Source organism: Poecile atricapillus, chromosome 4 (assembly GCF_030490865.1).
Source record: "Poecile atricapillus isolate bPoeAtr1 chromosome 4, bPoeAtr1.hap1, whole genome shotgun sequence".
In the NCBI taxonomy this organism is placed as follows: Eukaryota; Metazoa; Chordata; class Aves; order Passeriformes; family Paridae; genus Poecile; species Poecile atricapillus.
The window spans coordinates 38,619,674-38,636,191 of record NC_081252.1 but is presented as its reverse complement, the minus strand read 5'-3'; positions in this window follow the sequence as shown (position 1 = coordinate 38,636,191).

The following is a 16,518-nucleotide window of genomic DNA, read 5'->3' as shown; positions in this document are numbered from 1 at the left end:
GTACATTAGGCTCCAAAGTAACAATGAAGCAAAACACCTCTTGGTACCTTGTGTCCTTGGGCTTTATAGATTTACCGTGTGCTTAGTCATTAACCATGTATTGAATAAGTGTGATTATAATGTAAGTAAACAGAGTCATTAGCACGACACCCTCTGTTCTGCTGTGTTGATTTTAGGAATCAGAATTCAGAATGAAACACTCACCTACCAAAAGTGCTTGTGTTAATGATTTACTTTTCATATTGGATCTGGTCTAGTTCCTTTTTTACTTCCTTGTGCTGAAATCACTCAGCTCATCACTTGCTCTAATAACTATTTGTAGCTGGCATGCACAGGAAGATGCTTTATAGCCCTTATATGTCACCCAGAGTAATTAGGTAGCCTTAGTGGAACTCTTTAAATGAGGATCTTTTCATGCACGTTACAACCTGCAAAATCCTGCAAAGAGCTGATCAAAAATCCTGTACTGTTTGCTCTATTCAAGGACTTACACAGAATCCTAACTATCCAACTGACAGTAAACTCATATTTTTTTCAAAGCTAATACCGTATTTTTCTGCTCATGATAACTATTATTGTAAAAAAAATTACAATGAAGTAATAACATGAAGTTTTCTCTCTCTCTCACACACAACCCAAAGGAATATAAAATAGAGGAACATAAAAATAGAGGACTGTATATCCTCTACTACAACTTGAATGGAAGGCATAGGCTACTGTTATCCTGACTGAGTCCATTTCAGAGGGGTAATATTTTCCAATAGTTGTACAGTGATAGTAGCTCAAAAATCTGAATTAAATTACTCCAAATTTTCTTGGTTTTCTTAGTGTATCCATCACAGACTTTGGAGCACATTAAAACATGCATGGGTTTTTTTTTTTCCCTTATAATTTAGGACAATTTTGGAAAGAATAAATACTCTTTTTTTTTGTAGCTGTAGTACCTTAGCAGCTCTTCTAATATTTTAAAGCTATCTCTGGGCTTGTATAAACACAGCTATATTGATTTGGTATAAGTTTTTCATGTCAGCCCATGTTATATGTAAAGGCTACAGGTGCATCCTTAGAAACAATTGGAAGAGTTTCACAAAGACAGGTGAAACAGGCTTCACAGTGGCATGCCTTTACTTTCTCTTTTTCTTTCATGAGGGATGTGGTAGGTCTTTTAATTTATTGTAATTGTGCATACTTTATCTTTGTATCTTGAGTGCTCTTTGAGGATGCATGGGGAATACAGTTCCCCTATACACGTAAGAAGAATGATCCATAAAGAATCTAGTCTGGCCGGTTAGAGGTGCTGAAGGTGGTACCTAGAGTAGCTTTCAGTCTCCTGATGATACATGTTTTAAAGCAGTGATAACAATAAAAGAATATTTTAAGCCTATCTTTTTTACAGACTCTTATTTTTATGTCTGTTTTCTTGCTGTGGTTAAAATGCAATACAGTTGATCTTCATTGCAACAGAAAACAGTTTAAGTTTACAGGATTATGTTTTAGTCTGCATTCAAGTATTCAAGAACAATAGGGTATAAATAAATAGTCATAAGCAGTTGTTCTGTGAAATATTCATACCTGGCATATAATGTGATGAAAGCACTTAATTGATTACTGAACTAAATTCTGCTTATAATGAAACTTCCAGAGAAAAGCTTTGAGAGTCTAGAGAAAAGGGGAGAAAGGTTTTGAGTTCCTTATCCCTTTGAATGTCCTTTGGCTGTGCTTTCCTGCCATCTCTTCCCCCAAGGTGAGAGGCAGGGCTAACCAGCAAGGAAATGAATATCATATTTGTCTATGTAATGCTCAGCAGAATGGATCCAGTGTTTGTGTACCAGAGTGAGCCGCACCTTCACAATTTCTTCAAAACTTAGTAGGTCAGAGGTGTGACTCATTTCTAGGAGAGGAGCTTATGCTGTCTTTTAGGGGAAAGCCAAAGAAGCTGTGTCCCCAGGGGTTTTGGCAATCTCACTTAAAAAAAAAAAAAAGAAAAAATAAAAAAAAAAGACTACTTGCAAATACTGCAGAAGGGCAGAGCAATACTTACTTATGTGGAAAGACAGGAAACATCTGGTTTTTTAGACTAAAGAACAGTAAAAGAGACCTTAAAAGTTGAAGAAAATAAAACATGTTGCAAGGGGTAGGGAAGAAAAAACTGTATTCCAGTTCACAATGAACTGGACAGATTAAAGCCTGTTTTTCTGTTTCACCTCTAATCTTTGCAATTCTGTCACAGTTACTGAGTGAGATTTTCATTACTGTTCTGGGTAGTTGCTTGCTTTCCTTCCTTTCCTTCCTTGTTTTCCTGTTAAAAATTTTCCTGTTTCTATTCTTAATTTTCTCCTCCCTCACTTTGTTACCTGTTCTTCTTTTTTGGACAGTCTTTATTATTTTCTGTCAAATTAAGAAGGGGCTGGGTCTTCTTCAGGTCCCTACAACCAGTGGAATTTCTCACCTGTGCCAATGGTTCTGCCTCAAACTTCCCCTGTCCTGCTCACTGATATGCTTAAGCTTTCCATGTTATTTTAATGAAAACCTTGAGTAAAATAATGAAATATAATCAATTTTTATTAGGGATCCATCTAAAAATTATTATTTATTTAAGGTAAGAAGTAAATATTATTAAATATTAAATTATTCTATTTGCTTTCCCTGAAAATTAGCTTCCAGTGTATCAGTAACATATAAATTGAAAACAAAATTCACATTATTGTTATAATAATCTTCAGGTTTTTTGACTACTCTGAAGTAGTCAAATAATTGAACTGTTTGTCCAGTATTACTGCAGCTGCAAACAGGGACTACATGCTGCTGAGCATGTGGTTTCTGTAGTGGAGTTCTGAAGTGTAATTTCTAGCTCTCACCAGAGTACAGAGTGAGCATGGTGCAGAGGTCAAGAAGAAAGGGTGGAAAGGTAACCTCTAGCTCTAGTGTTGTAGTAGCAGCCTTGAGCATTTGAAAAATGTGTCTCTGGGAGCTTGTGTAGAATGTGTGGAGCATGTTAATCACCATGATTAAATGAAGTATTTGATATCAAATACCTTAACACAGTGAATCACTGTAGGACCTGTGACTCAAATTTTAACTTTTGCAACTCCCATATCTTCATTTATATTACTAAAAGAACTTCAACACTTATCTACCTGTCAGTTCCCCTTAGGGTTGCAAGGGCCAAGTTCTGCCTTCTTTCTGAGAAGAGCTCTGAGCATGATATGTGTACACAGGAGGGAATTTGAGATACTGTGAGGACTCAGGTGCTGGTACAGTGTGCCTTGGGTAGGTGACTGCCAGTTCCCATTTGGGATATAGCCTTCAACAGAAGACTGACCCCCTGAGGTGATACAGACTATTGAAGAAGAGAAAAGGGTTTGAAGAGTGGTAATGAGAAGTAGTAGTGGGTGTAGCTTTATATAAAGGAACAGCAGAAGCACAATGACTTAGTGAGTGTAAAATTCTGGTCTCACTGTTGTGTTAATATAATTTAGAATTGCAGTTTCAGGTGATTCATGAGTGGAAAAAATGGAAGAAACTTGGGCCTACAGGCTGCTTCTCAGTCCTGAATGTCATTGAATTGGATACTGGGGAATTATTCTAAGTTTGCACTGATGTTTTTGACTTTCTGGAATTAAATATAAATATATTCACCAAATATAAATATAAATATATTCACCATAGAAAGGAAATATTTGTATGAACATATTTCTGCTGACATAGAAAAACTGGCTGTAGTCCAGCAGTATATGAGATATTTCTTTGGTGACCTTTTAAAAAGAAGGTTAGCTGTTCATAGATTGGTTGAGTAGGAGAGTTAGGATTTTTTTTTGTGGAGTGAATTATTTTTACTTGAGACAAATGTAAAATTATAGAATATACAGAATATATCTATGATGTATTTAGGAAGTTAGATGGTAAGGTAGTAGAAATATTAGGTGAGTGGAAATGAGTCTTCCTAGAAGTTTTTTCTTATGCTTAAGGAGACTTGTTCTGAATACTACTTAAAACAATCTCCTGGATGTTTATCATAGTGTTCAAAAATGCCCTGTTTTATTAGATTTACAGAATCAACTTTTGCTAATGAACCATAGCAGAAGAAAAAGGCATTCCTTTGAGAAAATATACACAAAAATGAAAAAAATAAAAAGAAAATTCAATAAGCTGCACAATTATCACAGCAGCAATGTTCCTAAAGCTACTGCCTAAAATATTACTGCAAAATGAAAGGGAAACATATACCAAATACTTCAATACTAATTTGTGTAGATGGCAGCAGTGCTTCATAGCATTCTTGATACAATGGTGTTCCAGTTTATATTTAACATGGTTTTATGAAAACACAAGGATGAACTTTTGGTTCTGATTAACAGAGTATTTTATTGCTAGCTTTATTGCTTTCATGGCATATGAATTGTAGACATGTTACTTATCCAATAACAGTTTCAAAAATAAATCAGATAACTATACATAAATAATTCCCTGAAAGTACTTTGAGGATATGATGTTTTTAAGAAGAACATTTAAGAATTACTTTATATATACAATGAAGTGCTCACTGTGCTCTCATAGATATCATATTACTTTTAAATGAAATGTATACAAATAAAATATAAATATTGTTAATTTAGGAAATTTGTTAAGCCCACATATGTTTGGAAGATGTTGCTGTAACTTTCTACATTAATCCTCATTTAAATGTTCTTAAGCCTTATAATGTGTTGGGAGTTATGCCAAAATCAGCGTATACAATGAATTAGTGGTTATAGACCACTGATTTACAGGGACTCTGTAGAAATCATAATGAATGTGTGATTTCTTATATGCTGTCAGATTAAAGCACTGTTTCCATTTTGCAAGCACTTGATCTTGCAGATGATGGAACATTTCTCTGCTGCATGTTTGGTCTGACAATGGATTTTGCTCCTCTCCAATGCAAGCTCTCAGGAAGAAGCAAAGTGGCTGTGGGTGTGTATGTGAGGCAACTATGATTTAGCTGGAGAGAGTAGCTTGTTTGTGAGCTTTTGTTTCTTGTGAGGGACTCTTCTGTTGTAATGACATGCTTAAATCCATTAGCATGTCTCTCACCATAAAGACTGAGAAATACAATTAGCAAGTTGTTTACAGCAGAACTGCAACCGCTGTGACTAAAGTGTTATTGATAGAGTGAATGAACTTCTGAGAATTGTTTTCCAAAGATTAGTTTAATAAAGGTTTGAAATGATGCTATAACTTAGCCTTGATTAGTTCAATGTAAGGCTTGATATTGTTTTTTCACTATCTAATTGCTTCACATAAAAATGACATGATATTTTTGCCTACATTATTCCAGATGGTTGAGCCTGTTCTTACCACTTTTAATCCTAGCAGTTCTATTAGCCTTGGAGACTGGAAGCTGCTTGATGCTAAGCACTGTTGAAGTTTCATTTATTTAGATGCTGGAATCTGAAGGAAGGAATGATAATAACTTCCATACTTAAGCTAGAACAATTTTCTACTAGGAAGTGAATTTGAAAGGATATAAGTGAAATGTAGTGCATACAGGAGAAGAAAGAGTAAAATTAACACTGTCTGTTTAAGTGGCAGTCATCTGTTTTTAAATTCTTTGCCAAAGCTGATCATCACAACTCATGCATAAACAGGAGCTGATTTTATCTGGCTTGTGCATTTTTTGAGTGTGTCCTCCTTGTTGCCCTAGTAACTGGAGTAAAGTTGACACTAGCATATGCAATTTCATCCGAAAAAAATAATTATTTATGTCCACTATGGTAAAGGAAAAAAGCTTAGAGACATAGCCAGTAACATAAGCCAAACTTTTCAAAGTTGGCCATGAAAAGAAAGAATCATCTTAAACTACTCCCCAGTATTGAGATCATGGCTCTTTTCTGTGATAATTTGAAGTTATAATTTCTATAGTCTGGCCATAATTTTCAGTGTTGTGAGAAAGACAAAAAAGCCCCCAAGGGGACTTTGGGATACTTGGTTTGTGTTTTTAGATATGCAACCAGTGGCTGAGGCTCCATAGGAAAGTTAACTGCCCTGTCTGCCTCCATCTTCCCTCCACAAGTAGGTATAACATTACCTTTTATAAAATTCCTTTGATGCTGTTCATGAAGACCATTAAGTAAGAACTGGTACACGTGTCCTTATCTTGTATGCAATACATTATTCTGTGAGTATAACTCACTGTGAGAGGAAGGAAACATTACATTAGGCTGAAAACAGTATAAACTTGATATGGAATATCTCCGTGGCAATGAAGGTATGAGTACCCTTTATTTTATTGTTCAGGATAAATGGAGGATTTACTTATGATTGGTTTGATCTCTGTATTGAAGGATCATGTTAACTTTTGAACACTTTCAAAGGCAAAGGCTTCTAGGCTGCAGAATTTATGTATACCCAAATACAATTTTCATTGTCCTTTGTATGTAGAATCTTATATTTAAGCCTGAGAATGTACACTGCTGTACAAAATTTTTATCTTGTAGAAACTTGCACAGCTTGGATTATACTTCCTTCTTGTTCTTTCAAAGCCATTACATTTTTGTCAAAACAAAAAAGTTATATGTTCCTGTATCATTTAGGTCCTCTGATAACCATCTCTTTACAAAGAGTAGCCATTATTGCATAATGCTGGAAAACCTGTTTTCCAGGTATATTTAATCAGTATTTTATAGTTATTCCTTTACATTATTATACAAAAGACACTTTATTTTGGTGTCTTTTAAGGGTTAAAAAAAAAACAAACCCAAAAGGGAAATCCTTTGTTTATCTATCAATAAGGAACCTACTCAGTAACAGTGTCTTTGCAATTTCTTGATGTTGCGCAAAATCTCTAATAAAAAGGTAATTAGAGTAACTTCAATAAGATTCAGTCCAAATTCTGCAAAATTTATTATCAAAACTGTAGTCTGTGAATCTCTTTTTCTCTATGCTGCCTTTTTTCCCTCTTTTCTGTTGTGTACTGCTTCCAAATAGTGTATAGATGACTCATGGAAACATTTCAGCCTTTGAATATTATAGTTTATGTTTTTTATTCAATATCCATGATCTGACATTTTCCTCGTCACTGACTGATTGAAGATTTCACAGAAGGGACTATAATTTGAATACAGCCTTGTGTTTATACTCCTGATAGCTGTTTATCTTTGAACCTCAATTCACCAAAATTTTGATTACAAATGTTTCCATGTTTCTCTGGCCCTAGTGTGAGAGCCATGGGTTAACTTTTCTTGGCAAAGCACAAAATCCAGGCAGGACACAAAGAAATTACTTCACATACTACAAAAATACTCCTGCTTTTCAGTATACAGTGGGATTAGTAATTCCAGTTGATGATGACAGAAGTTATGAGAAGACTCTGAGCCTCTGCAGCTTTGTGCTGGTGGCTAAGGCTGGGGTGTATGTAGCAAGTGTGAGTACAGGAGTATTACTGGCCAAATGAATCTGCTGATGTACTACCAAGCAAAAGCAGAAACATCCAGTTGATACAAGTACTGATGGATTTTAAGGGAAAACGAAACTAATACTCATCTGGGTTTACACTGTTCCTTTAACATGAGAACAAAGAATGAAATTTTGAGCTCTGTGAGGACTTTGACTTAGTAATAGTCATTGGGGTGAATGCCTTAGCCACTTTCCCAGGTGTGCTGGCATTATAGGTATGAGGATCTACAAACAGAACTGAACAATTATGATGGTTAACAAGGATGATAGTTCATTAAGCTTGGAGGAGTCAAAGTTGCCTTATACCCTTTTTCAAAACTGCTTCCGTAACAGATCAGTCATGGTTAAAGGAGACTCCCTTCTGAAGGGAACAGAAGGCCCTATATGCACACAAGGAAGTCTGCTGGCTCCCTGGGGTCCAGGATAAAGATGTGAAAAGAGATATTTCTGCCCCAGTATGGCCATCAGACTATTATCCATAATAACAAGTCTGAGAGCAATCAAGAGAGACTTTAGGGCCTTAGGACAACTGGTTAAGGGATCAAGAGATCAAGTAGTGTCCTCCTCTCTCCTTCCAGGTGCAGTGAAGGACAGAGAAAACAGGAAGACTCAGCTGATCAATACCTGGCTCTGAGCCAGTTGTCACAGGCAGAATTTTGGGGCCTTCTATCATGGGTCAGTTTATACCACAGCAAGCCTGCAGGTGACAGGTGGGGTACAACTGTCTCGTTAGCTTAAGAGTTAGCAGAGCTCATTGGAAGAGCTTTAAAAGATATTTGAGGAAGAAAAAGGATAGAATGAGGCTCACCAGAGGGGTATGCATAGGCAGCATGCCAAAGTTTGGGGGATGGTGTGCTAGAGAGGTCCTTGGGTTTGCTGTCTCAGTGGATGGAGATCCATGAGGCAGCAAAGGCGCAAGGAACTAGAGAACTGCAGGCCTGTCCTTGGTGCTGGAGAAGGTTATGGAGCAGATCATCTTGAGTGACACCATGCAGTCCATACACGGCAAACAGGTGATCAAGCCCAGCCAGCATGTGTTTATGAGAGGCAGGTCCTGCTTGATCACCTTCTGTGACAGGGTGACTCACTTAGTGGAAGAGGGAAAGGCTGTGGATGTTGTGTACCTAGACACTAGTAAAAGCCATTGACACATTTTCCACAGCATTCTCCTCGAGAAACTGTCTGCTCATGGCTTGGCCATAAATACATGTAGGTGGTTTAGTGGAGTTTCCAGTTTGACTTGATGACCTTAAAGGCCTTCTCAAAGGTGAATGATTCTACAAGTCTATGATTCTCTGATTCCAAGATAACAGAAGAGGTATTAGGTTTTCAAAAGCATTTGGGAAGATGCTGAACAATAAATGTGGCATGGACAATTAAAATTTGCTTCATACTTACATGGTAACTGACAAAGGCCTGTCTTGTAGATGTAGGGCAGCACTTTAAACAGACAAAATGCATTAAGTTTTGCATTGCTGAACAGCACTTCAGACATCCTTTCGTATAATGATATTTCTGAATATTTTTAGATACTGTCTGGTGCATCCTGTAAATTATTAATTTTGGCAAAAAGGGGATTTGAGGACTTTGTGAACATTGACAATTCCATGAGTAAAACATTAGAAAAATTATGTTGATCTTAATTAACAATTTACTGCTCATCTTTCCCAACCAACATAATGGATTTGATCTTCCCATGGCTTGTAATAGGTCCATGGCTTCTTAGGAGTCTTCTTTCCTTAGAAAAAAAAGGACTGAAGACATTAGGAATTCTGTGAAAAAAGCCTCTGATTGAAACTCAGGTTTGCTTAAGTTCTTCTATCAGAGGTTCCATTAATTTTCCTCTCAGGTGTAAAAATTGCTGACTCTTGTGCTGATTTTTTTTTTTAGGCTAAGATCTGTGCTCTTGATTTTTGCTTCTGAGTGGGTATTTGTTCTCAGCACATTCACATTTCTAAATGGCTCATCAGTGACTTTTGTTTTCTTGTAATGAAGGCTAAAGGCAGGAGGTAGAGATGGCAACCGTTTCATAGTACTTCTGAAGCCAGCTCATAAAAGGTATCTGAGAAATCTTTTCTATTTCAATAGGGACTCACGAGTTTTTCAAGAAATTATGTTGGATGGGTATCTTTATTGTATTGGAATTTTTTAATTATAAGAATACATTTAAACAAACACCACTGAAAGTGATCTATAGCTAGAGGTATAATTTACACCAGCTTTCCTGAGGCCACTGAAATTACTTTTGTCTGTCTGGCATAGTTCTTATCTTGCCTCGATGGGAGGAATTGTTGTTTTTGATAATGCATCCAATTGTTAGTAAAGTAAGTATCCAGAACAGTAACAGCATTGGCTGGTGTTGCTGTGAGCTTCTCTTGCTCGCCTCTGTTTTCTCACTAGGAGAACATTTTTTCCATTTTGGGTTGGTACATTTGGGCATCTTTAGCTGGTGCAAAAGTGAAAAGTAGTGTGAGTTAGAGTAAGGCAGCTGTGTTGGGTCAAAGGTAGGCTGTGACTCTGTTAGACAGCTGACCACCAAGATTATAGATGGTGAGGAACTGACACCAAGGATTACAGAGGAAGGATTACAGCACAGACCCTTGTATCCCCTGGGCCTGATCTGGATGTGGGGTGCTGCAACAGCAATAAAACTTCTCTAATGTTTGAGAAGGACTGCATTGTCTATTTGTTAGATCACTGAGAATAAATTATGTTATTAGACAAGGTTTAACCATGAAAGACTGGTTTTATTTCATCCGATTCATGTGAAGATGAAAACATTTCTGTGATGAAAATTGTTATGAAGCACACAAACACATTTCAGGATACATTTTGCAAACTTATTTGTTTGCTTTATTTATTTTTAATTGTTCTTTATTTGCTGCAGCATTTTCCTCTTCAGGAGGAGGACAATCTAAATGTTTTTGTATCCCAAGGCTGGAACTTCTTGTGAAATTCTGCCCACCCTCCCTGCTTCTGTTGTCAAAGTACTTTCTGTGGATCCTCTATTCACTTTACCTGGAAGTGTGTGCAAAGAAACATCAGCTTAGTGAATCTTGTTGTTACTTGGTCAATCTGTAAAACATGAGCTTTGTTTTCAATCCTGTAAAGGATTTTCATTTTTGTTCCCCCAGCAACGATAGGCAATGGGAAATCACAGGACAATAAAAGTCTTCTGCCCAGCTGTTATTTTTGCCCTTCATCATGAAATCTTCTTAATTAACTCTTTTGTAGTGTCTCAGTTAGTACACATTTTTCAGCTTTCCTGGCTGCTGCTGTTACAACTCTCTGAAGATAATAAAACTTCATAATCACCTTACTTGACTCACTCATTATTTTATGATAACTATACCACCATGGATAGTTAAAGAGGGAAAGATGATGTTTACACCATTGTCCAATTAGCCTCACTGTGTCGTGGTAACATTTCCCCATTATTGGAAATTTAGCAATGGACTTTGTGCCTTGTGCAGATTACTTGTAGCCGGGATCTTCCTACTCTAAAGGGACAGATCAAGACTGTGAACCAAGAAACTATTTTTAAGGAGATGAAGCCAGTTCCAGTTGAAGCAAGTTGCTGAGCCTTTTTCAGCTGAGGACAGGCACCATTCTCAGCACCCAAGTTAGTAGTTCACAGTGTAGAAGACTTGTGCTTTCTGGCACAGGAGGGATCACCTGCTGCTCTGTGAGCTTCATGCAACTCTCCCCTATCACTCCAAATTTTTTCAGCTGCTGTGAATTGTCCCAGAAATGCAGTTCAAACCCAGCCCCCACTAGCATTATTTCATGAGTGCAGAAAGAGCGTGGAACTTGAACATGACACAATAATAAAATTAAATTTCTTTCACAAAAATAGGTCCTTCTCGTCTTCCTTATTTATTGATGATGTAGTTATCATCAAGGCCTGTGCTGCTGACTCACTATGAGAGCTCCTTACGTGACCTAATATACCACAACTGACTTAGAAATACAGTTCTGAAATCATATCTGCATATTTGTGATGAATAATATTACCACTGAGTCAGGTCCTTTTGTCAATTAGTCTATATAGAAGCATCTTGAAATAGCTAAATAGAATTTAAAATAGCAGAAGAATTGAGAGACTCTGATTTTTTTTTTTTTTAAATTTCATAATTATTGATATTTGGCTTTTTCTACAATGGAATGGTTCTTACGGTTTGAGGAGAAAAGGCCCAGAGACATTACTACTTTATCTTCATTAAGAGACTCTTGGTTGTGCAGGTACTGCCATGCTGGTCTTAAAAGCAGAACTTAAGTATGTTACAGTTCAGGGCAATTTGGTAGGTTATCAGATCTTAGGAAAAAAAAATACATAAATATGTCTAAATATTTTTCATGAAACAGGGCTTTCTTGGTAAAATAATTTCCTTTTAGGTTTAACCAGGTACACTAGTTGGGAAAGTAGCATGTTTAACATAGACATCCTACAGTTTAACTTTCTTTTTTATTATTTTTTTTATTATTTTATTTTTTATTTTTAAGCACACTTCGAATCTGTGTTCAACAGTTCTTATGAATGCACATTAAATTTGGTTAGCTGCAGGAAGGATACAATTTTACTGGCTTTGAAACAGAAATGTGGAAAAATGAACAACTGAATAGCAGATACTTGCAGAGAAGCAGCTTCCAAACCAGTATAGCTGTGCAGCTGTGTAGAAGCTTATGGCGTATTTTGTACAGTTTAATAGATTGCAAAAAATACAAGGTTTGGACCTGCGGTTAATGCTGGTAATCTCTGTTAATAATGCTGTAAAAATCTGCCTAAATACTTAGAGTGATATGTACTGTATATGAAGTTAAACCAGTTTTATAATAATATGTACCTTGTGATGATCTGGGCAATGCTTTAGATGAAAATTATGCAAAATGATCCATCATCCTGTTTATTAGATAATTACACACATTTTGCTAATTAACATGGGATAGTTCATTGGAGTTTTTCTGGCAATGCTTGTGTGAAAGGGTAAATGGAAGCTGCTGAATCCTTAAAGGTTGAAGTGCAACATGTGACAAATATTGTCTCTGTCCTCCCACAACTATTTTATTGTGAACACTAAGTATTGAGAAGGAGGATAAAGATACTTCATTATTCTGTTAACATCCCACTTCTTCTTAGTATAGGAAAAAAGTGTAGGCAACTGAAACGAATGTTTCATTATGTGTCTTAAGGGGAAATGACACTGGGGCCTTGTAATTATGCTCCCATGACTGAGTCCTTGGCTACAGCTATAGGCTGTACTTTCACTATTTCCAGTATTGGAAGGAAGAGAAGATAAAGAGTATTACTCTTAGGAAGAAAGCAGATAGGTTTGTGTGGTTTTTTTTCCCTTTTCCAGATTTGGAGTATTTCTTTAGTTGTACAAGTATTGCTGGAAGGTAAGGAAGTGAAAAATCCAGCAAAGCAAATGACATTTTCCTTGGGGCTAAGGTAGTTCTTCCATGAGATTTGGGGGCAAAAATTCAAGAATTAGGTCATCAACCAACATGCAAGCAGACCCAAACCTACTGTGCCTATAGTCTCTGTATTTTCTTATAATTTTACAGCGTCTGAGTAGGATGAAGAAGAATACTGAAGGAACCAAAATACTTTATTGTATTCATAAGCATTTCAAATGGTGTGTGTAGATGAAGAAATAGCAATAAATTTCAACATCCACTGCATGTGTATTCTTTCCATGTAGAGATATATCACTTGAAACCTTACCTGATAGGCTAAGGCAGAAGTCTGAGTATTAATATCCTAAAATATTAAAGTGAGAGCAGCTCACATAGGTCTAATCGAAAATTTAAAATCCTGTGGGGATTTTTTGGTCACTTTTCTCATTTATGCTTCTCAAAGAAATATTTCCGAAAATCTTAGTCTTAACAATGTTATCATGCAGCAGAACCCTGATATGAAGTTCATTTGATGACATACCAATGAATTTTGTTTCCAGGATTTCAGAACTGAAATGCATGACATATAGTTCCCAGATCTCATTTTCATGCCTAATTAGGTATACTGATTTTCAAAGTTCCTACACTTCTAGCATCTTGCTTCAAATCTTGGCAGGAGCATCTACAAAAAATGTAGATGAAGTACTCTTCTTTTTAAAACTTGGCTACCACAAATTAATTACTTAGTTAAAAAACACCAAACCGAAACACAACCTTAATCAGAAAACCCTAAAGATGCAAATAACTGCAGTTTTGAGCCTGTAGCAAACAGGTTTTGAAGTTTAAAATACAGAAGCATGTAGCAAATAGTAATTTTGAAAGCAAAAGCTTTTGTTTCCTATATAAGTGAATTGAGCAGAACTTCTATAAGATAGAAATATCTTAGAAATATGATGAGATGCCATTGAGCTGAGAACCTAATCCTAAGTAGCTAAAATGTTAACTGGAGCTGCCAAAACTATAGTAGGTGGGATTCTGATTGGTCTCTCTCCTACACAGCAATGAAGGGGTGACATAATCTTCTGATGCCTCTAGCTAATCAGAAGTTTGAAGAAAGATAAGTCAGTAAATGCAAAAACAAGTGGATGTAGGGGTTTACTTTAGCTATTAATAATCTGTATGCAATCTATATTGATTAATGAAGTATAAATCCCAATGGGCAAATAGATACAATGGCTGCCCTTGCCCTGTTTTAATTTGGAGATTGTCAGTCTGAGAAATTTTCTGCATCTGGAGTAGAAGAACTGTAAAATGATGTAGACTTTCAAACTGGTAGAAAGTTTTGAGAGAGAATATAATCAAGAGACTTGAGATCCTCTATCACAAGTTTAATAACAGCTACTCTTTTAATCTGGACATAAACAAAAGAGAAAGCTCAAAGCCTTTTTTTTTTTGAGTAAGCACTTACAAAACTATACATATTGCTTCTTCAGGGATTAATTTAGATACTCATTTTCATAGAATTCCTTCAGTTTTGGTTTACATATGTAACATATCCATCTATAATACCTGAATAAATAATTTGCAAGATCCCCTTAATTTCCATGACAACTACTTGGGAAGTCAAACTTACAGGATCAGTAGTTCTCGCATCGCCAAACAAAATGACAGAGAAAATAATTGCTTAAGAAAAATGAGTGGTTTTAAAAATTTTTGTAACCAACCATTTGTTTTTGACCATGACTGTAAAAGCATGTCTGACCAATTTCCTGACTCGGAGAATGGCCAATAGTAAGTGCTTCGAAAAAAGTGCAAAAGTAGGCCAAGAATATAGCAGGTTTTTTCCTGTCAAATTCTTTTTGGATTTTTTCCATATATTTTTTCCTGCTGGTTTTTTTGAAATGCAACCATTATGTTCTCACTTAAGAATTTGGGGCTGAGGAATAGAGGAAGTTTTGAGAGGCTGGCATGGAGGACTAGGAAGAGACTCATAGGGGTTCTGAGGGTCTGCTGGAAGAACATGAGGGAATCTGTGAAGCTCAGAAGTGATGCAAAAGCTGGCTAGTGAGTCATGATGGATGGCCAGAGATTGCTGGTGAGGTGGGATTCTTGGTAAGGAAGGTGTGCTGGGAGTGCTCAAAGGGTCTCCAAAGACTGAGGAGTGGTTTCCCTTGTCTTGCTCTCAGGTGGGCCTGTTCCTCTCCAGTCCCCTTCATAAAAAAAACCACTATATCTGCACTTGCATAACCACAGGAGAATGCTTTTGTCTCCCAGCAGCAGCCCTTTGGTCTCCTGGGTGACTGCTGAGTGAGGGAGCAGCCTTCCGGATGGAAGCTTTACATAAGGCTTCTATTAGGAACCCAGGCAGATATTTTCCTGATGCTGCCAGGAGGGGCTGGGTTAGCAGCTCTTGCTGATGTGGGAGCCTGCTTTCTGAAAAAATACCTAGCTCTGACTACAGCTTGCTAACACTGATCCAGAGACTGCTGAAGGACAGAGGCCAGTTGGGCTGGACATGGCACTTAACAGCTAATCCCTATTTCCTTGGTACAGAGCTGGTCATCTGTGTTTGACTTACATTTACTCAGTGTGCCATTCATTTTCTCTGGGAACATAGATGTTTTTAGCTTGATCTGGTCTGAATTAGCAAGCAGTAGTAGCAGAGTAAAAGTGATTATCTTGACAAATCTTTATTTGCACCAGGCTAAGAAAAAAAAGAAAATTTTAACTGCCAGAAATTTTGGTCATAAGCATATTGTCCAGAATAAGGCACTAATCAAAGGGGTTAAAATATTTTGCAATATAGATATGTGTAGCTTTTAGCATGTTTTTCTGTGTCTGTCCATTAGTTGGTGTATAATACCAGCTTAATAAGAGACTAAATAGACAGTGATAGATTTTGAGCGAAATGTATGACCGCCCCAAGATCTAAATAGCTAAGTAAGGAGTAAAAAAGTTGGGATATGTTGGCAGAATGGGTTAAGTACATATGGGTCTCCATTTGCTGCAATTATTTATCTGAGACAAACGTGGAAATGAGGATAAAAGTATGCTATCTGCCAAGTTCTGTGGCAGGCACAGTCTGTGAGGCTCACAAAAGATAACAAGAGCTGGTTTTTGCAGTGTAGACCATGTGTGACCAGAGCCCACACAGTTCTTGTGCTGTTATACTGCATTAGAAAGCTGTGAAAGTGGGTATCACTAACTGAAATCATATATTGATTAAAAGAAAATGACAAACCTTTCAGCCTAATCTTTGCTTACTTTGTAGTGGTAGCCAGTGGATCTACTTGTGTAATACACCATTTTATTGGTACAGTAGCAACATGGAGGAGCTCTAGCAGAAACCATGCAAAAGCAAGGAAGTTTACTCACACAGCATTTCCAGAACATTCGGGAAATACTGAATTTAGGTTAAAATCTGTTCTCTTTGTCCTGTTAGTTTCCTTGTATGGGCTGAAGTGACAAAGCTGAGGCCTCATTGCTTCCTACTTACCCAGTTATTAAGCATTACCTAACTTGCATGTTTCACTGGTTACTTAATGATCTATAAAATTATGACATTGACATTTCCTGCAGATGTCACATTTTGTATTTTTTACTTCTGCAATCCCAGTTTATTATCAGTGTTTCTGAGTTTCTGCAGTTCTACTCTGTTACTCTCTGTAAGATCTGCTCAGGTATATA